This window comes from Ovis aries, chromosome 1 (genome assembly GCF_016772045.2).
Source record: "Ovis aries strain OAR_USU_Benz2616 breed Rambouillet chromosome 1, ARS-UI_Ramb_v3.0, whole genome shotgun sequence".
Taxonomy (NCBI): Eukaryota; Metazoa; Chordata; class Mammalia; order Artiodactyla; family Bovidae; genus Ovis; species Ovis aries.
The window spans coordinates 214,449,871-214,471,539 of record NC_056054.1 but is presented as its reverse complement, the minus strand read 5'-3'; the positions used below and the strand labels follow the sequence as shown (position 1 = coordinate 214,471,539).

The following is a 21,669-nucleotide window of genomic DNA, read 5'->3' as shown; positions in this document are numbered from 1 at the left end:
TGCATAGCAGGCTTGGTGGTTCTCAACTAAATATCTTGACCATATGAGACAGTGCTTTGCATGTGTGTGCTCAGTCATGTGCAACCCTTTGTGACTCCTTGGACTGTAGCCCTCCAGTCTCCTTCTGTCCGTGGAATTTTCCAGGCAAGAATACTGGAGTGGATTGCCATTTCCTACTCCAGGGGATCTTCCCTACCCAGGGATAGAACTCACGTCTTCTGCATTGGCAAGCAAATTCTTTACCACTGGGCCACTTGGGAAGCCTTCAGATAGTGCTTGCAATCTGGCAAAACCAACCCAAGGGCCTTTATTTGTGTGATTACTTCTACATCTAACAGTATGACATTAAGCTGTGTTCCAAGACCATGTGGTGTATCCCATGAGTTGGCTTCTTCCAAAGTTACAGAGACTAGATCGAGTAATGGTAGAGCTCTCAACTAGTACAAGCTCCACTCGGCTCTTAAGGTTCCTCCCACTTACCTGATGCTCCTCCCTATCTTTTGGACAATCTGGAAAGTCACGACACGCATCTACTGGAATGGCTGTTCAACTTTAACTTTTTTCCAGTATTCTCTGGGGCCAGAAAGGGGAGAGTGGGATTTGGCTCCATAGCCTTTTCCTGTTGACTCTGCCAAGTCTGATCCTCATTACCCTCAAGAGGAGCCAAATTAATTTTGACATATTTCTCAAGATAAAATAATGCAAAGTTTAGATGTACAGAAAAATCAGATTTTGACACAAAAAGCTTACTTTTATCTCCGTTTCTTTTCCCTTTTTGTATTTCATCTTAAACAAATACTAGTCATCCTATTCTACCTCGCCCCATTCAATTAGGTGTTTTGGGTGAACTACAAGATAAAAATCCTCTTCACATAATAAAAAAACACTGATAATTTTCAAACTATATCCCCACTAGATTAAGTATTTAGAATACAGTGGTGGAGAGGGTAGAAATGATCCCTACGTTCGTGGAGTCCACATTCTATTTGTGGAGAATGGACACAGATAGATAACTATAAATAAACAGAAATGAGTGTACCAAAAAGAGTACATAGGTTGTTAAAGCAGGGAATATTGGAAATTTGAAGATATTGGGTGCTTCTAATTTTTTGTTTATATTTAAAGAAACTGAGACTTAGAACTTTAAAAATATTAATCAGTTAGTTACTGGCAGACTCAGGAGTTAAGACAGAACTCCAGAATCCTTTCTGGTGAACCCATTTCACAGGTGACACTTAAAAATAATAATTATAGTGATTCTGAAGTGAGTGCAAATTGGACTGGTTTGTGTAAAATCTTATGCAATTAAATATACTCTGCTCCATTTAAACTAGGCTGCTCACCACCTCCATCATAGCTTACATATTTCATACCTTTATGTTGTTTTTTTGTTTTGTTCTGCATTCCTAGATTGTCATCTCCTCTCATTTCCAGGCATTATAATTCTTGTCCAGCTCAGACACATTCTTATTGATGAATCTAATTCTGAATACCACATCTAGAAATAAGCTCTCAACTCCTGAAATTGCGTCATATATAAATCTCATATATTTTTCACACACTGTTGAAATTACTGTTTGGTTTCCCACTGAGTTGAAATCATTTTGTGGTCCAAATACTATATACTATAAATGTATATTGTGCTTTGCTCACAGTTATCAGTAAATGTTTGGTGAATAAATGCATGAAGTATGTAATAAAAATCCCTGATTCTAGATCTAATAGAAATTCCCTGGTACATAAATGGTTCAAGGGCCTCATAATCTAATCTAGTTAATGAAATATTTAGTTTCTGCTTCTGTTTACAACAACACTGAATGCATGGAAGAATAAAGCACAGTGAAGCATAAACACAAATTATGTTTTGTATATGAAGAGGATCTTCCCTGGTGGCTCAGTGATTAAAAAAAAAAAAAAAAAACAAAGCTGCAATTCAGGAGCTGCAGCAGGAGCTGCAGGGTCATTTCCTTGGTCAGGGAGATCCCCTAGAGAAAGAAATGGCAACCCAATCCCATACTCTTGCTTGGAAAATCCCATGGACAGAGGAGCTTGGCGGGCTACAACCCTTGGGGTCGCGGACACGACTGAGCACATTATACGCTATCCTGCACGCTACACAGTTTGCTAAGACTAGTTGTCTGCCCTCCAGCAGTGGTTAGTGAAGGGAACCAAAGACAGAAAGGCTTGAGTTTAAATCATTTTTGAAATGTTTGAGTTGAACACGCTGTGGTGCCTTAGAGAAGTACCTTAGGAGAAGTTTTAGAGATTGCAGAAGTGATAACTCTGGGGTTAAATTCATAAACCTGAATGCAGTATTAGCTGTAGGATCTAAGTGATGGGGAGGTAGACCTTTTGAAGCTGATGATTAGGAATTTTAATTATATTCAAAGGATAATTGGGAGCCATTGTTGGCTTCTGTGATATAACATTTAGGGAATATTCCTACTCCTGTCCTTTGCTCACACCGTTTTCCCAACTGGAAGTTTCTTTTCCTTTCTCCTACTTCTCTTTAGCCCATTTTCCTTCAAATGCCAGTTCCAGCCTCTCCATCTCTGAAGCTTTTCTTTTCTGATTAATTTAGTCAATGTGCGTTCTGCTTCTCCCTCTATCATTTTCTTTCTCTCACCTGCATCCCATTGCATTTACTACAAAATTAGCACCCTCCCTAATTCTTTATTCTTAACTGATAATTGACTCTTTAAATAGTTTTTTTGTTTGTTTTATTATATGGTCATATTCAGTAACCCAGAGTTTCTTTTGTATAGTGATGGAAAATAAGATCTCTGTAGGAAGGTATTGTATATTATATTCCAGAATAGATCTAAGTACATTGATGCTTAATCCATATCTTTAAGGTATACTGGGAAAACATATGACCCAGGGATCAACTCAGAAATAAATAAATGTTAAAGTTTAGAAGAGACCTTGCAATCTCTCCAGAGCTTATGTTGAGATCAAATATGGAATCAGTACAAATGGTTTCTATTGCACTTTTGACCATGGGTGGTGTTTTCTAGATTGAGTATATGCTAGATTTGCCAAAGCTGTTCTGAATGATATTGATCTGTCTCAAAAATAAAACAAAATGAAGCAGCAACAACAAATATTTCCTCTAGGTGAAACTGTTGGAAGTTTTTGAAGAGTTGTTGGCTCCTGGGTGATAATGGACAAGTTGGATTTCTTTTTCCAGAAGGACTTCAGTCATGTGAAAGCCGAGATGGCCTAGCACAATGCATATCTTTATAATTAAAAGCAAAATTAATTTCATTGCTCTTGGATGCATATATTTTGCATGCTGTGGATTTAATATATCAGAAATTAGTAGATTTATTTTTCTGGTAGGAATAATTAGTAAAATTCCATGTATAAATAAACTCAGTGTACTGATTATGTCAAAAATTGACATCTTTAAAAAATCTGGCATCATTATAATTTCCTTAATTTTAGTTTCTAGAGATGAGAAGGTCTTATTTAAAACTAACATTTTGTTAAGTCCATTTTCCTATATTAACCTTGTAGGCATCATTGCATCACTTATTTAAGTAGTCCCTGTCTTTTCAAGTATAAAATAAGTAAGCTGTAAACCTTGTTTGGCAGTTACCACTTCTCTGTGCATGGCAGACGTGCATTTTTACTCAATTATTTTTTAAAAAGCTATGATATGTTCACATATGTGGCATATAAAGTAACTGATAATTATCCCTGAGTCCCAGTTACCATATGACTGCTGTATAATATAGCAAGTGATCTTTGAAAATACAGAATACCATATAAATGTGAACTTTGACTTTTTTCAACCACATTGGTTGTACAGATCAGACATCTTCAGTGGGTGTCAAAAATCCTTGGTAACCTACCAGTTTCACTTGTATATTATTTTAGAAATGTGTTTTATAGCTGAGATTTACAAGTGCACAGAAAGCTACAGAACCCTAAAGGCAAAGGTGAGCTACTTGAATTTAATATGAACTAAACTGATTGCAGCCATGAAATTAAAAGATGCTTACTCCTTGGAAGAAAAGTTATGACCAACCTAGATAGCATATTCAAAAGCAGAGACATTACTTTGCCAACAAGGGTCCGTCTAGTCAAGGCTATGGTTTTTCCAGTGGTCATGTATGGATGTGAGAGTTGAACTGTGAAGAAGGCTGAGCGCCAAAGAATTGATGCTTTTGAACTGTGGTGTTGGAGAAGACTCTTGAGAGTCCCTTGGACTGCAAGGAGATCCAACCAGTCCATTCTGAAGATCAGCCCTGGGATTTCTTTGGAAGGAATGATGCTAAAGCTGAAACTCCAGTACTTTGGCCACCTCATGAGAAGAGCTGACTCATTGGAAAAGACTTTGATGCTGGGAGGGATTGGGGTCAGGAGAAGAAGGGGACGACTGAGGATGAGATGGCTGGATGGCATCACAGGCTTGATGAACGCGAATCTGAGTGAACTCTGGGAGTTGGTGATGGACAAGGAGGCCTGGCGTGCTGGGATTCATGGGGTTGCAAAGAGTTGGACACTACTAAGCGACTGAACTGAACTGAACTGAACTGAAAATGATAATATAATACTTTATACTTAAAAGCTAAGTATAAAGTACTTTTTTTTTTTTTTTTTTTGCAAGACACTTTCAACTCTTTAGTTGGATTAGCTCTAATCCTTAGAACACATCTGTGAAGGTGGTCTATATGAACAGGGTTAAATGCAATGGAAAGAAGGCTGATAGAAATAAGGAGTCATGGTCCCATTAACAGCTACTGTATAGAGAGAAAAGCTCTTTCTAATTTCAGAAAGAGCTGATGACACAACTGTCTTTCCCACAGGTGGGGTGGGGCAAGTCAATTGAATCAAATATCTTTACTGTTTCACACAGTACAAATTTGTGGTCCTGGAGAGTTTGTTACATAATTTCCTCAAGAGGATACTGTGAGAGTGGTTAAGAATTAAAATCATGAGAAGGTGGTGTAGGGATCTTTGTAACATAATTTCATGGAAAAATAGTAGTGAGTAATTTTGATATCTTGAAGCAGAATAAGATGAAATACTGAGGATCTTGCTATCTTGGAGGTAGTATTTCTGGTGACCAGTGAACCATCTGTAAAGTCAGTCTTCTTAAGAACTGGAAATAGGTTTTAACTATAAATTTCAAGGTGGAACTGAAATGAAATTAACCTATCATTTACAGGCAACGAGTGTTTTTTTTCCAAATTCCTACATAGGTAGTAGCAAAAGTCTATAATTCATCAGAGGTCAAAGCAAAGGAGAATGATGGTGCACATAGGAAAATAAAGAGTAAATAACCCACCTACATGTATTCAGATCCAACTTACATTTTGTCTTTGGGCCAGAAAAGCAAACATCTATCTACAGGCCCACTTTCATTCAGGTTGCAGGATTTTAGATTGAGCTCTCTGATAAAGGTCAAAGGGTTTTCCAGATTTATTAAGACTAATTAGAAAATAGCATTTAGTCTGAGTTTAAACTTTATGAGTACTTCAAACACTACATAAAAAGGTGCTGAAATACTGATATGATATTTATAAGTTAAATTATCTGTTTATTGAAGAGAATTTCTCTAGGCATCACTTTAGCAACCTGCATTTATTTGTATTTTATTGGAACTTTTATTCATATTAGCCTTTATTCTCCTGAATTTAATAACATGAATTAAATATTTTTTTCTCTAATACTTGCTATAGGACAGAATCATGGATAAATAATACGTGGAGTTGAAAACATGGAAAATAATGAACAAAAGGAAAATAGGAAATTGTGGTTAGGAAGATGAAAAAAATAAGTAAATTTACCAAGAAAAAAGTTTTTCTTGGGTTTTGTTTGCAGTCTCCAGAGCAAATATTTTCAGGGGATGTTGTATATATTACATTGGAGAACAAGATAAAAGTGATTTGAAAATTCTTATTATGGGGACCTTAATTCATGCATGCTGCAGAATGAAATTTATAAAATATAAAAGAATACACTCTAAGGACCAGTCACTGACAGCAAAATGAAGATATAGGAAAATAGTAGGGAAAAACAATCCTAGAAAAGCATGAGGAGAATCCGGAGGAAACTGAATCCTAAAATATCAACAGGGAGTTGACTGACCCTGTTAGTGATTTTGTGAGACATATGTTGGTTATTGCTGGTTAAAAGTCTTATAAAACTGAAGGGGTTTTTCCTCTTGCTTTAAGTTGCTGCTGCTGCTGTTGCTGCGTCGCTTCAGTCGTGTCTGACTCTATGCGACCCCATAGACGGCAGCCCACCAGGCTCCCCTGTCCCTGGGATTCTCCAGGCAAGAACACTGGAGTGGTTGCCATTTCCTTCTCCAATGCATGAAAGTGAAAAGTGAAAGTGAAGTTGCTCAGTCGTGTCTGACTCTTAGCAACCCCATGGACTCCAGCCCACCAGGCTCCTCTGTCCATGAGATTTTCCAGGCAAGAGTACTGGAGTGGGGTGCCATCGCCTTCTCCTGCTTGAAGTTAATAAGATCAATTATCAATTATACCTATTTTTTCTATATGTTTAAGTCAGATTCATTGTTAGGGTTGGATAGGACAAAACTTGACCAGATGAATCACCAATTAAATTATACATAATGTAGAGGTGCTAAGCAAACTGAAAATGATTTGGACACTTGAGGGGCAAGTGGTGTGCTGAAAGCTTGTGAACGATAATGACAAAGTCCTACTTGGTGTCTCAGTGTGTTTGGTGCATTGGAACGTATTGAGGAGTACCATTGAAAACTTCAACTAAGTCGAGATATAAATTGATTCAACAAGACATACTTTGTTATTAGATTGTCGTGTGCTACAAAATGAAGCCACATTGCACACGGTTTTGTTTGTCAGAGTGTATGGTTGGGTAAATAAGATGTGCTTTTGTGCTTAGTTTCTAATATCAGAGTGATATTACACTGCCATTGTTACATAGGCATCATTGAAAATATTACTTGCCTGATGGATTTCTGCCTTGATTGTAAATTGAAAAGTAAGGTTATTAAATGGAGACTCTCAGCATATGTATGCAATGATCCTGATTGGAAGGTTATTCTCATGTGTAATTTTCTGTTGCCTTTTATTGACTATGACAGAACACACTTACTGTATTTGCACAACCAATTGCTGTGAAGAATATGGGCCAAAATGAATTTCAAAAGTGGAAAATAAAAACATATTCTTTTGCCAGCGTGCCACTAAAGTGCAGACAGATAACTGAGCTGTTGAAAACTTGTAGGTTTATGCAATTCTACTATATCTTTATTTGTCCTTCCTTTTCTTAGTAATCATATTGAGACTTTTTAGCTTAGTTATTTGACACTTTCCCACAGAGTCGGACATGACTGAAGCGACTTAGCAGCAGCAGCAGCAGCAGAGACATTTGCAGAAAGCAATGACAACCCACTCCATTACTCTTGCCTGGAAAATCCCATGGGTGGAGGAGCCTGGTAGTCTGCAGTCCATGGGGTCACGAAGAGTCGGACACAACTGAGTGACTTCACTTTCACTTTTCACTTTCCTGCATTGGAGAAGGAAATGGCAACCCACTCCAGTTCTCTTGCCTGGAGAATCCCAGGGACGGGGGAGCCTGGTGGGCTGCCATCTATGGGGCTGCACAGAGTTCAACACGACTGAAGCGACTTAGAGCAGCAGCAGCAGCAGAGGCATTTAACTATATATGTGGAGCCTTATATGGGCTCTCCAGCAGGCTCACTGGAAAGGAATCTGCCTGCCAGTGCAGGAAACATAAGAGATGTGGGTTCAATCCCTGGTCAGGGAGATCCCCTGGAAGAGGAAATGACAACCCACTCTAGGATTCCTGCCTGGAGAATCCCATGGACAGAGGAGCCTGATGGGCTACAGTCCATAGGACTGAGCATATGGAGCCTTATAGTCAAAGACTTCCAATGTTTTATAAACTAGTCAATTTTTAAAATATTACATATTTTATGGCCAAATAAAGTTGTCAATAAATAATATATTTCAAAATAAATTAATTTTTCAGAAGAAAAACAAGGAAGACTTTATCTTCAGTATCTAAAGTGCTTTGAAAATGTACTTCTGTAATTTTCAAAATTCTATCAACATGAGCAGTATTAATATAGTCAGACCCCAAGTTTCAAAGGAGTTGTGTCCTAACATTCACTTGTTAGTCAATAGTTTGGAAGTAAAAAAAATACATATATATTTTTATGTAGAAAATGGTGATTAGGTTTCCAGACTGCCTCACAAAGTCTTTCTCAAAAACAGTGCCACTCATGGGATACATTCAAATCTGGGTTTTATTACCACCCATTTATTGCTTTGAGTTACTGATAAAATTTTAGTGGCAAAACTCGCCCTCATATTGGAATCTTCTGATGCTGGTATTTTCCAGTGCTGTTTACACTGGTCTGCCACCTCTGCACGTTTTTGTTTTTGTTTTTTTGATCAGGCATCAGTGAGTAGTCCATACACTTTCTGGTCTGGATATAGGAAGCATATCTGTGAGTCAGTTTTGTCTTTCTCACTCTTGCAGTAAAATCTTGGGCAATTCAATCTCTGACTTGCACTCAGTTTCTCTCTCTACCTGTAAAATGCAGAGAATAATACCTTTATTATAGGATGTCTGAAAACATTAGAGAGAAAGTTTGTGAAATGCCTGTCATTGTTGTTTCTCATTCGCAAAGTTGTGTCTGACTACTTGTGACCCTGAGCCAGGTTTCCCTGTTCTTCACTATCTCCAGGAGTTTACTCAAACTCATGTCTATTGAGTCAGTAATGCCATCCAACTATCTTATCCTGTGTTGTCCCCTGCTTCTCTTGCCTTCCGTCTTTCCTAGCATCAGAGATTTTTCCAATGAGTTGGTTTTTTGCAGCAGGTGGCCAAAGTATTGGAGCTTCAGCTTCAGCATCAATACTTCCAATGATTATTCAGGGTTGATTTCCTTTAGGATGGATGGATTTGATCTCCTTGCTGTCCAAGGGACTCTCAAGAGTCTTTTTCAGCATTTCAGTTCAAAAGCATCAATTCTTTTTTGCTCAACCTTTCTTATAGTCCAGCTCTCACATTTGTATATGACTACTGAATAAACGTAGCTTTGACTAGATGGACCTTTGTTGGCAAAGTGATGTCTCTGGTTTTTTAATATGCTGTTTATGATTTGTCATAGTGCCCAGCATATATTGAGATACTTAATATATGGTAGCCATTTATTTGTGAGTTGTGCCTACGTAGAAATTTAGTTCCAACTAACTTGATAAAAAACTGGAAATCTATTAAATTATATATTTCAAGAAAATAGTGAACAATAAAACTGTGTAATGATATAGTGGCAACTGGCCCTCAGGAATAACAACCAAAGATTGAATGCTGACAACATTCTCTCCTGACATTTTGTTTCTGTTTATCTTGGTATCTTGCCTTCAGTGCCTCCCTGAACACTTTAACTTCTCTGATGACATAGTGGAGGAATGACTATGTTAGCTCCCAAGACTGAACTAATCATCTGTGTCCCAAGAATGGAGTCATTCTGAGCTAAAGTGAACATTCATATGAGAACTATTTATGAGGAGAGAGTAGGCTGAAGTTTCTAGAAGGTGGAGGACAAGTGCTGAACAAACAACCCTGTTTGCTACCTTCTGAGTCCTTTCTATCCCTTACCTTCTTTTTCTTTTCCTTTATCTAGGAATATGCCCCATTGACAATTGAAAGAACACTAATTAGACTTGTTTACTTGTTTCTTATGCGATTGAGCCACAGACACATGTTACGCCACGTGAACAGAAAATTCTCAGTTTCTGAAGGTATTTCCATGATTATGTGATGATCATTATTCACCTACAAGGAGTTCTACGATACTATAGAATAAACACCTAACAGAGGAACATGCTCCATAGAAGTGTTTTGCCAGATAAGAATAGGATTGTTGTAAAGATATAATTGCCAAAATTTGACAGTCTACCATAGCCTAAGTGCATCATCCTTGTCTATAGTTATTAATGCTGCTCTTCTCATATATCTTTAAAAATGCCATCAAAAGTAACATTACCACATTGGTTTTGATCATGGGGAAACTTACGTGTTTCTCTCCAGTTTTTATGCTGTCTTTTATTGGCTAACATATACATATTTTAATTACGTGTTTTAATTTTGTAGCTGTCTATAGAGAATTCTGATGAGAGTCAACATGGTGCTGTGTGAGAAACATAGGTTTGGGAGTAGACCAGTGATTCTTTTCTTTTCTTTTTCTTTTTGTGTGTATGTGGAATTTTTGGAGCTCTGAATTTCCTGTGCAATTCTATGTGACATCAAGGAAGTTACAATATTTTACCTTTTAAACCAAAATTGCTACACCTGCAAGTGTTAGTCACTTAGTTCGACTCTTTGAGACCTCATAGACGTAGCTTGCCAGGCTCCTCTATCCACGGAATTCTCCAGGCAAGAATACTGGAGTGGATTGACATTCCCTGCTTCAGGAAATCTTCCCACCCCAGGTACTGAATCTGAGTCTCCTGCAATGCAGGCAGATTCTTCACCATCTGAGCCACCGGAGAAGCCCTCAATTTCTACATCTGGTAAAAAAAGAAAATGCAATTATAAATAGTGCTTACCTCATAAGATCTTTTGTGAAAAATATAAATAATGCATGCAAAGTATCTTGTACACAGTGTTTTAATATAATTTGGTGATAATAAAGTTTATTATATATGAATTAGTGATGATTTTTGACTCCTGTTATCCGATTTTATGGAATTTTCAAATAAGATTGAGAGCAATATTCAAGTATCTCCGCTATTTGTTAGACAGGGAGAGGGAAAACGGTTTTAACTCTAATTTTCATGTCTGTTCTTCTGTATAGACTAGAATCTCTGTGATTAGAGGGTAAATTATTCACCTTTCAGTGTTACCTTTATATATTTTCAGATTACTGGGGCTATTTTGTAAATGTGTGTGCTGCAATGAATGGTAACTAGTGGACTAAAAGCATTAAAATAAGGCTTAAGAAGTGAGAAAAAATTCCTTCATGCTTTACTCTAGGTAGTTTACAGACTATCTGCTTTTTCGCATTTTATTGTGTCAGCCCATAAATTATTAGGAGGATCATAGCTTCGTTGCAGGCGATTGTTGATTTGTGGAGATTTGTGTTTTTCTGTAGTGATTAGCCAGCCAATAAATGCTACCTGGTGATAATGGTGGTGTTTCTTTTTTTGCTTAAGAATGGAAATTCAGGCAACAAAGGAATTGTATTATAATACTGAGTTATCAAATTGAAGATTTTTTTTCCCCATATACAAGTGAAAATAAAATCAGGGCTCAGGTGTTCCTTTAAATACTGATTCTTCTAATGATAAGAAATAAGAGACCTTTCAGACTATTCCATTAAACAGATTCTGGTAACCTAATGGATTCATGCACTTTCTAATGGGAGAACAACAAAATATTCCCTTTTGATGGTTAAGACTTCACCCACTGACGGAAAAATGCCTTAAAAGGATAGTCGCTTCTCAGATTCAATTGATTACCATATTAATTCAGTTCTTAATCTATACTTTGTTCTTTATCATACCATGTGGTCCATACAAAAGAAATATATCCTCAAAAAGTAGTAGTTTGCTTTATAATTTTTCTGTATTATGAAAAAAAAATACCTGAAATTCTTAACACCAAAAACTACAACCCTCTATCCCTTAATCATGGCCAAATTATTTCTTAAATTACTGTTTGGTTATACTCGTAAACCATGGTTAAATCCTTATAATAGCCAATCTTAGGGACATCTAGTCATTGTGCCTAACTGTCCCAGTTTTACACACTGTGTATTGTGTAAAAAAATGAGGAAACTAAGGCAAGTGTCCATTCTAAATAACATTTTTAGATGAACTTATCATACATTAAGACTGACAAATATATACTTTGACTGGTAATGTAGAATTACCTTATTTGTTCTAATAATAGTCAAAATATTTCTTACAGCTAATTGAAGGAGGTTATTCTAAAATTAATCTAAATTTTCTTTTATTTAAATTACTATCATTACATTAATTGTGAAGCACATGTGACCTCATGCCTGTAAGATAATTTTAAGATAACTGTTTATTTTAGCTGTCGTATATACCATTCTGGGCTTCCTAGGTGGCGCTACTTGCATTCATAGTTGTAATCAAATTGATAATAATATGGATAGTAAGACACATTTCCCTTCCAAAAACAGGACATGGCCTTAAAAGTATGGAATACCTCATTTAAAACACATCTTACAAAGTGAAAATGAAAGTTGCTCAGTCCTGTCCGACTCTTTGCGACCCGTGGACTGTAGCCCACCACGCTCCTCCGTCCATGGAATTCTCCAGGCAAGAATACTGGAGTGGGTTGCCGTTTCCATCTTACAAAGCCTTACCTCAAAACAAACTCATGTATGACTGATTTAAAACTTAATAGCTATATATTTAAAATGTAGGTACTGCTTCATCTTAATTGTATTCTGTGTTCTACCTACTTTATCTGTTTTTCCATTTCAGAACCAGATTTCATGATGATTTACAAAGCATGAACATAAGATAAAAGAATCCAAACTAAATGTCATGAATACAGTTAAAAACATACATCTATACCTTTTAGGACCTATCTAAAATCAACCTGACATTAAATATGTCTGTCTGTTCTTGTGAAGCCCTTTTCTTCTTGGCTTGCTTTGACCTAAATTTCCAGCCTGATATTCTTATTCAAATGTGTCATGAGGGCAGCCAGATGGCCTGATTTTTCCAGGTCAGAAGTAAAAACTGTTCTGCTTCCTCATGGATTATTTGAAAAAGGTTGTCCTTGCAGTGAATATAAGTGTCTCAGTGAGCTAAGCAATAGAATGGGAGGTTTAAAGTCAGAGGTCTGAGTCCTCCTCTCCAAAACTGAGTCATCATAACCTCTGTGACCTTGACTTGTTTTTCTGTCTTGAAAAATGGGAATTATAATATGACCAAGAACATTGTATGCCCTAAGGCTTATGGGAAAGATTAATGTAGAAAGGTATAAGAGTAGCAGCAAGTTATTTTTTGAGGAATGGCTAATAGAGACATTGTAAAATGCCTCACAAATAATGAGCTTTCCTGTTCCCCCAGTGGGGAGAAAATTGCCCACTATTGCAAAGTTAGAATATGATATGAAAGGAAAAAGGAAGAAGGATTTTGCTGGTCACAGAGGTACCATTTAGGGCACTGGAGCATCATTTATTAAGTGGACCTTTGTGGCTAAAAAGAGCTAATTCACCCACCAAACTGAGGAAATTTACATTCTTGCCATCTAAAGGATGAGACTCTGCATAGCTAGTTATTCATCTTTAGGGAAATAACTTGGTAAGATATGAGCAATGGAGTAAATCAGCAAAATGAAATGTATTCCCAAATGCCAGAAGCCACATACTCCTGGGAAATATACTAAAATATTATTGTTAATTGTATATCTGTAAAAATTCTTGTAAATGCACTCATGTTAATCACTACTGCAAAAGTGCTCTATTTCCTTATGTTTTATAACATTCCATTTCTTGGAAAAATACAAGATAATTTTAAAAGCAATCAAAAGAGCCAGATTAGTTCATTTTAATTAAATCTTATAGAAAACTGCCTTGTTATAGCTGTGAACCCTAGTTAGTGACTTTCTCAAGGTGAGAAAAGATATATTCAGACCTTTATATTACTATAAAGTACTTTGTACTCTACAGGTAGAAACAAATAAATCCCACCATCATTAAGACTGTATGAAGGAAGCTGAACAGTAGTGGTTTATGTTTTCATAATGACTTTCTGGTGTTGAACTCAAAACTTCTATCATAGTTGCATGGAGTTTTCTTGGCATATGCACATAACGAAAGGTCTGTTTTTTCTCTCTAATGCATCAATTTTAGGCAGAAGCTTGTGTTTGTGTTTTTGGTGTTTAGCTAATACTTGAATCTAACCCATTCTCCAAGGATTTCTGCCATTTCTTCTGAAAGATAAAAGGATTTGTCTTTTGCATGCAAAAGACTTTTCTATAAGAGATATGACTGATATCTGGCAGAGCAATCAATTATAAAGAAACCAGAATAGACTGCTAATGTGTGTATTTAGGAGTGAGTAATAGAAATCTAATAGAAAGCAAGAAAATTCCAGAAAAACATCTATTTTTGCTTTATTGACTATGCCAAAGCCTTTGACTGTGTGAATCACAATCAACTGTGGAAAATTCTGAAAGAGATGGGAATACAGACCACCTGACCTGCCTCTTGAGGAATCTTTATGCAGGTCAGGAAGCAACAGTTAAAACTAGACATGGAACAACAGACTGGTTCCAAATAGGAAAAGGAGTACGTCAAGGCTGTATATTGTCACCCTGCTTATTTAACTTATATGCAGAGTACATCATGAGAAACACTGGGCTGGAAGAAGCACAAGCTGGAATCAAGATTGCCGGGAGAAATATCAATAACCTTAGATTTGCGGATGACACCACCCTTATGGCAGACAATGAAGAAGAACTAGGGAGCCTCTTGTTGAAAGTGAAAGAGGAGAGTGAAAAAGTTGGCTTAAAGCTAAACATTCAGAAAACTAAGATCATGGCATCTGGTCCCATTACTTCATGGCTAATAGATGGAGAAATAGTGAATATAGTGGCAAACTTGATTTGGGGGGCCTCTAAAATCACTGCAGATGGTGACTGCAGCCATGAAATAAAACGACGCTTGCTCCTTTGAAGAAAAGTTATGACCAACCTAGACAGCATATTCAAAAGCAGAGACTTTACTTTGCCAACTAAGGTCTGTCTAGTCAAGGCTATGTTTTTTCCAGTGGTCATGTATGGATGTGAGAGTTGGACTATAATGAAAGCTGAGCACCGAAGAATTGATGCTTTTGAACTGTGGTATTAGAGAAGACTCCTGAGAGTCTCATGGACTGCAAGGAGATCCAACCAGTCCATCCTAAAGGAAATCAGTCCTGAGTGTTCATTGAAAGGACTGATGTTGAAGCTGAAACTCCAATACTTGGCCACCTGATGCAAACAGCTGCCTTGTTTGAAAAGACTCTGATACTGGGAAAGATTGAGGGCAGGAAGAGATGGGGACGACAGAGGATGAGATGGTTGGATGGCATCACCGACTCAATGGACATGAGTTTGAGTAAACTCTGGGAGTTGGTGATGGACAAGGAGGCCTGGCGTGCTGCAGTCCATGAGGTAACAAAGAGTCAAACATGACTGAGCAACTGAACTGAACTGAATAGGAATCTTAAAATCTAGCCTTTCTCAAAGGTGCCAGAAAATTCCATTAACGTTTATCCAAAGTTTTTCTAAAGTATACAGTGAGACAAATGTTTCTCCCCAAAGATGTCCATGTTCTAATCTGAGTCTATGAATATGTTACCTTATATGGCAAAAGGAACTTTGTAGATATTTAATTGAAGTATATTTATTTTTAATTGAAGTATATTTATTTTTAATTGAAGTATAGTAGATAGAGATTGAAATGGTTAGATAGCAACACTGACTCAATGGGCATGAATTTGAGCAAACTGCAGGAGATAGTAAAGGATGGGGAAGCCTGGCATGCTGCTGTTCATGGAGTCACAAAGAGTTGTACTCAACTTAGTGACTGAACAACAACAAAACATATACAATGTATGTTAAATACTGCTATACTGCAAAGTGATTCAATTACACATATCTATCTCTCTATCTATATATACACGTTTTTTAATATTATTTTCTACTATGGTTTATATAGAGTATTGAATATAGTTCTTCCTGCTATACAGTTGGATCTTGTTGTTTATTCTATATATAAAGTTTATATGTAGGTGTAATTAAGTTACAAACATAGAGGAGGGAAGATTATGCTGGATTATCTGGGTGGACTGATGTTGAAGCTGCAACTCTAATACTTCGGCCACCTGATGCGAAGAGCTGACTCATTTGAAAAGACCCTGATACTGGGAAAGATTGAGGGCAGGAGGAGAAGGGGATGACAGAGGATGAGACAGTTGGATGGCATCACCGACTCGATGGACGTAGGTTTGGGTGGACTCCGGGAGTTGGTGACAGGGAGGCCTGGCGTGCTGTGGTTCATCGGGTCACAAAGAGTCGGACATGATTGAGCGACTGAACTGAACTGATTGATCTGGGTGGACCCAATGTAATTACAAGTGCCCTAAAAGGGAGGCAGGAGGATTAGGGTCAGAAGAGATGTGGGGAAGTAAACTGAAGGCATACTGATGCAACCTTGAGCCAGTGACGAGGGCAGCCTCTCAAAGCTGGAGAGGGCAAAGAAGCAATTCTAGATCCCCCAGAAATAGAGCAGCCCAGCTGACCCCTTAAAACTTAGGCTAGTGAATCTGATTTTGGACTTCTGACTTCACAACTGTCAGATAATAAATTTATAGCATTTAAAAATCCCTAAAATTTGTTAGCAAGAAACTAATAGTTGTGTTTTTTTTTTTTTAACTTTAAAATATATAATTGAGGTTCCAGTTAGAATATAGGGATTCAGACAGGACCCAGAGCCATACTCTTGGTTCTTTTCAAATAACAGAGATAGCATATATCTAAGTGATATAAGCCTATTGCACTGGAGTAACTAAAGCCAAAGGAGATAAATGATCTGTTCAAGGTACACAGCTAGTTACAATAAATGTAACTTATGCACACAGCTAGTGCAAATAAGACGAACTTTGGGGTTAAGTAAAACTGACTACAGATATGTAATTTCTGTTAAACTGCCTCTGTTTCATAATATGAAAATATTTGCCTACAAAAGGCCGTTGCTTAAGAAATGTTTTTATATGTTATGATAAGGAATAGGGGTAAAAGTGGATGTGAAGGTAAGGGGATAGAGGTGGGGAGGGGATCATTTCAGAACAAGAATTTCTATATGTCCTGCTGAATTCAAGACAGGGGAAGCAGTCATAAACTGATAAACCATGACCCCTAACCTCTTGGTACCTGTTAGGAAGGCAGACATAAGCACATAAATAACTTTCAAGAGCAAGATTCTGCAGAGAAGTCTTCAATCACAACATCCAAGCAATGTTTCTAATAAGCTATACTGTCTTTGAATAAGATGATGACCACAAAGAATTTAGTTTCACCAAGAGACCATCATAATTTTGAGCTGTCGTTCTTGCTCTATAGAGATTTATATGCTTTCTCAATGTCTTTAGAAACATACTTGTGTATATTTTAGAAGCCCAGGTTTGTTGATGACACATTACTGCAATACCATCAGTTTCTATGGAGACACTAACTATTGTGCAGTTAAGAGGGAATAAAAGACTCTTCTGCTTCCCTGTGGCTTTAAAACTGTTTTTACTTGTTTTCCTTTTGCACACATGCAGAAATAAAATTAAAATGGTTTTCTTTTCAAACAATATTATTTGAATGCCAATGGGATTCTCGTTTATTTTACAAAGATTATAAACATTTACAGATTAAATACAGTCCAACAAACAATGAGAGCATCCCTGACCATCCCATTCTAATGGCAAAAATAGTGTTTCCTCTGTATGCTTAATAAATCTAGAATTTTTTTACATTATATTACTTAAGTTCCTTTTTTAAGAACTCATCCATTAAACACTACCAATCACTTTACCTTTGGTCTTTTGCACAGCTGTGGTGTGTAGATAACTTCCATTTATATTAACCAAAGTTACATTTGCATGCTAGTAGCAAAATACCCTTTATACAACCCAATTAGTATAAAACTATATGAAAAAATAAGTGTCTTTTCTACTCAAAAAGGGGCATGATGATTCTATTTAATTAAAAAAAAAATCGCACTGGATTTCTTCCTGGATTCTGATGGATCCAATCTGATTTTTCTTTTTTTGCATCATTCATTTAAAATAAGTTTTAAGATCGTATTTTGTAAATAGCAGATTGGATTCTCTGCTCTGAAGTCTTTTTGCATTGCCTTTACTTACTGTGTGGACCCTCTGATGAATTTTCATTCCTCCTTAAAATAGGATTCTCTGCCTTCTTTTTTTTAAGTTCTATGAAATGATGAATTACATACATATCAGTAAATATTATAGTTGGTGAAGGCATAAAACCAGTCCTAAAATGATTGTAAGAAAAAAATTACTCTTGAATTCATACATTCAAATATATTTTAATATCAAAGTTAAATGTTAGCAGTGAATCCATGGAGATAGTGTTATACTTCGCAGTCTGAGTACTTTTAAGTAGCACAAGGTCTTTCAACATAATTAGCACAGAATATTGAACCCTGCCAGAAGTATGGGGTTCGCCATTAAATTTAGAGGGTTCTTTATCTCTTTGAGTCTAATCATGTGTGCAGAAGACTAATTGTTAATAGCATGGTCTTTATTGCTCATAGCTTTCTTTTATTTTAAATGGAATGGTCTGCTTTGTGAAAAATAATTAGGTTTTATAGGCCTACGTGCATAGAGCCTTTTGTTGAATGTCTTACTGTTCTGCCAATTCAGATCCTGAGAGCAATTAGAGGCTTTGGCGGAGCTGTTCCTTAAATCACACACATATTGTGTTATTACCTGCTTTTTTATTTTTTACCTGCAGTAACAGATGCAGAAGCTTCAGTTACTTGTGAGTACACCAAGTAATTGTTGGCCAGTGCAAAAGCAGCGATTGGGGAGCATAAGCTAGAAACAGGAACATGTTATGTAGGTCTGGCACATGGCAGTGTGTCCTGGTGTCTGATATTATCTCCACAATGCTAATGTTCTCAGTCATAGAAGAATAGTCTTCAAACATGCTCTAAAATGACAAGGTGATTTCATTATTTAAAATGGTGGTCAGAGTTGGTCAGACTGTAGTCTTTGGGGATGTATCGATTTATTCAAACAAAATTTATTTGCTCCCATAGTCAGTTGGGAATTATGCGTTGTTCAGTGAGGTAAATAATGGGGACACTTTTCAAAAGTGCTCATAACAGTTGTCACAATCAACATTTCATCTGTGAAATTTCAATGTGTATGATGAGTCAGAGACTTCCCTGTGATATCTAATAGAAGCATTGGCAAAAATGTTGCAAAGTTCAACAGTAGTTTGGAGGAATTTATCATGCTGTGGTGGAAAATTTTGCAGAAAAATTTTGGCCATTTGTCCTACTGAGATTTTCCCTGACACAGAATGATTCAGTGAGATTACTGTTAATAATTTAATCGTGGTGAAAATCACTGTTGTTTCTAAATTAAAATGCCTGTGTAAACTGCAGGTTATTGCACTTAGAGTTGTTAAGTTAGTGATGAAGAGTTGGTATTCACTTTCCAAGACTCTTTCATCAAATGACAGAAAATTTTATGTGTGTGATGTTGCATTCGCCTTGAACTTAACAGTGCATTTTCTTTTCTGTGTTTTCAGTATGTTAGCCAGCTACCATTTGCTCAGGCAACTCTACTTCTGCTACCATATAATCAATAACAGTCAGAGTACTTTCAATCTTGACAATTTTCTTTAGTGGAAAATTACTTTGCATAGGCTTTTTACCATCCCAGTTGACAAACCAGCTTCACTCAAATCTCCAGTGTCAGGCATTATCAATCCCAAAAAGGCACTGACAGCTTTAGACATATGCAAGTACAAATCAATATTGTTTTTCAACTAATATCCTTTGCAAACATTTTTTTTTACTGAAAGAATAGAAACTAGATAAATTTGTGACCTAAATCTAGTGACAAACCTGAAGCTAACTTTGAAAAATCTCATATGAAGTTGCAGGATCCACAATTTCAACAGTGAAATATACCAGTCAGGGGTGGACCTGTCATTTTTGATGTAAAGAAATAGGTCATTGTGAAAGTGTTTTAACAGCAGCCAGTGACACCAATAACTTTCTTTCTTTGTCTCCTTCCTTCCTTTCTTCCTTCTACCTCTCACCCTCCTTCCCACCTACCCACTGTCCCTCCCTTTCTTCCTTCCTTCTCTCCATTTTTCTCCCCGCTATGTAAAGCATGGAAAAATGCCTTTATATTACCTGGCAGGTTTCATTTTATGTAGTGGATTTTAGACAGGTATATATACATATTATTGCTTTGAAGCATCAGTTCAGTTCAGTTAAGTCTCTCAGTGGTGTCCTACTCTTTGCAACCCCATGAATCACAGCACGCCAGGCCTCCCTGTCCATCACCAACTCCCGGAGTTCACTCAGACTCAACGTCCATCGAGTCAGTGATGCCATCCAGCTTATCTCATCCTCTGTTGTCCCCTTTTCCTCCTGCCCCCAATCCCTCCCAGCATCAAAGTCTTTTCCAATGAGTCAACTCTTCGCATGAGGTGGCCAAAGTACTGGAGTTTCAGCTTTAGCATCATTCCTTCCAAAGAAATCCCAGGGCTGATCTCCTTCAGAATGGGCTGGTTGGATCTCCTCATAGTCCAACTCCTCATAGTCCAAGGGACTCTCAAGAGTCTTCTCCAACACCACAGTTCAAAAGCATCAATTCTTCAGTGCTCAACCTTCTTCACAGTCCAACTCTCACATCCATACATGACTACTGGGAAAACCGTAGCCTTGACTAGACGGACCTTAGTCGGTAAAGTAATGTCTCTGCTTTTGAATATGCTATCTAGGTTGGTCATAACTTTTCTTCCAAGGAGTAAGCGTCTTTTAATTTCATGGCTGCAGTCACCATCTGTAGTGATTTTGGAAGCATACCTGAGATCTTTGAATTCTTAAGAGGGTTTTATAGTTGTATAAATAATCACCTAATTAAAATATTGAGGGAGTGTTTCTTTTTATGGAAAAGAGATGAAGGAAATAGAAAATATAAGAATAAGTTTAGTGGGTAGAAAGTTTCATTTGAACCAGTCTGACATTTTTTATTTTAAATGCAAATGGAATAATTATTCTGTTATCAAGCAGAAAACCTAACCTATCTGTCCTTTTTTTCCCCTCTTTGGACATTTTGACCACCCAAAAAAACCTTGTTTATATTTATGAAAATTAGTTGTTTTAATGCTGCTTTGTGGTCTTCAGAAATCAAGCATAATTAAGAAAAAATATTCTAAAAAGGTTGAGATTATTTGGGTACAGTAAGGTTGAGGAGAATTATGTGTTATGATAACTTATAATAATTAAACATGCTTGTAAGTACTCAAACAATGTTAGTGTTAAGTAGAACCTGAAAGTTCCATTTAGTTCTACTTTTAGAGATAAACATTGTTTATGATTTGATGAAGACCTTTCCATACTTGTTATGCATATGTACATATATTTTATATACTTAAATGTTGGCATACTATATTTTCTGTTCCATCATTTACACCCTGCAATTGATATAGTGATGATTTGTTCATACATGTACATCTACTAATTTTAGAAAATGATGGTCAGTAATTTATTTTTAAAATTCCATATGATTAAGATTTGGACTGTTTGCATTTTTCCATTATAGATAATACTGCTCTACTGTTCTACTATATTACTGTTCCGATGCTTTTGAACTGTGGTGTTGGAGAAGACTCCTGAGAGTCCCTTGGACTGCAGGGAGATCCAGCCAGTCTATTCTGAAGGAGATCAGCCCTGGGTGTTCTATGGAGGGAATGCTGCTGAAGCTGAAACTCCAGTACTTTGGCCACCTCATGCAAAGAGTTGACTCATTGGAAAAGACTCTGATGCTGGGAGGGATTGGGGGCAGGAGGAAAAGGGGACGAAAAGGATGAGATGGCTGGATGGCATCACCGACTTGATGGACGTGA

General features: G+C 36.9%; 1 protein-coding gene across 5 annotated transcripts in view; it reads left to right on the top strand.

The window, feature by feature from the left end:
• Nucleotides 1-21,669, top strand: part of NLGN1 (neuroligin 1) — a 784,978-nt gene that overhangs the window by 117,138 nt on the left and 646,171 nt on the right. The gene's annotated exons all lie outside the window — the stretch shown is intronic.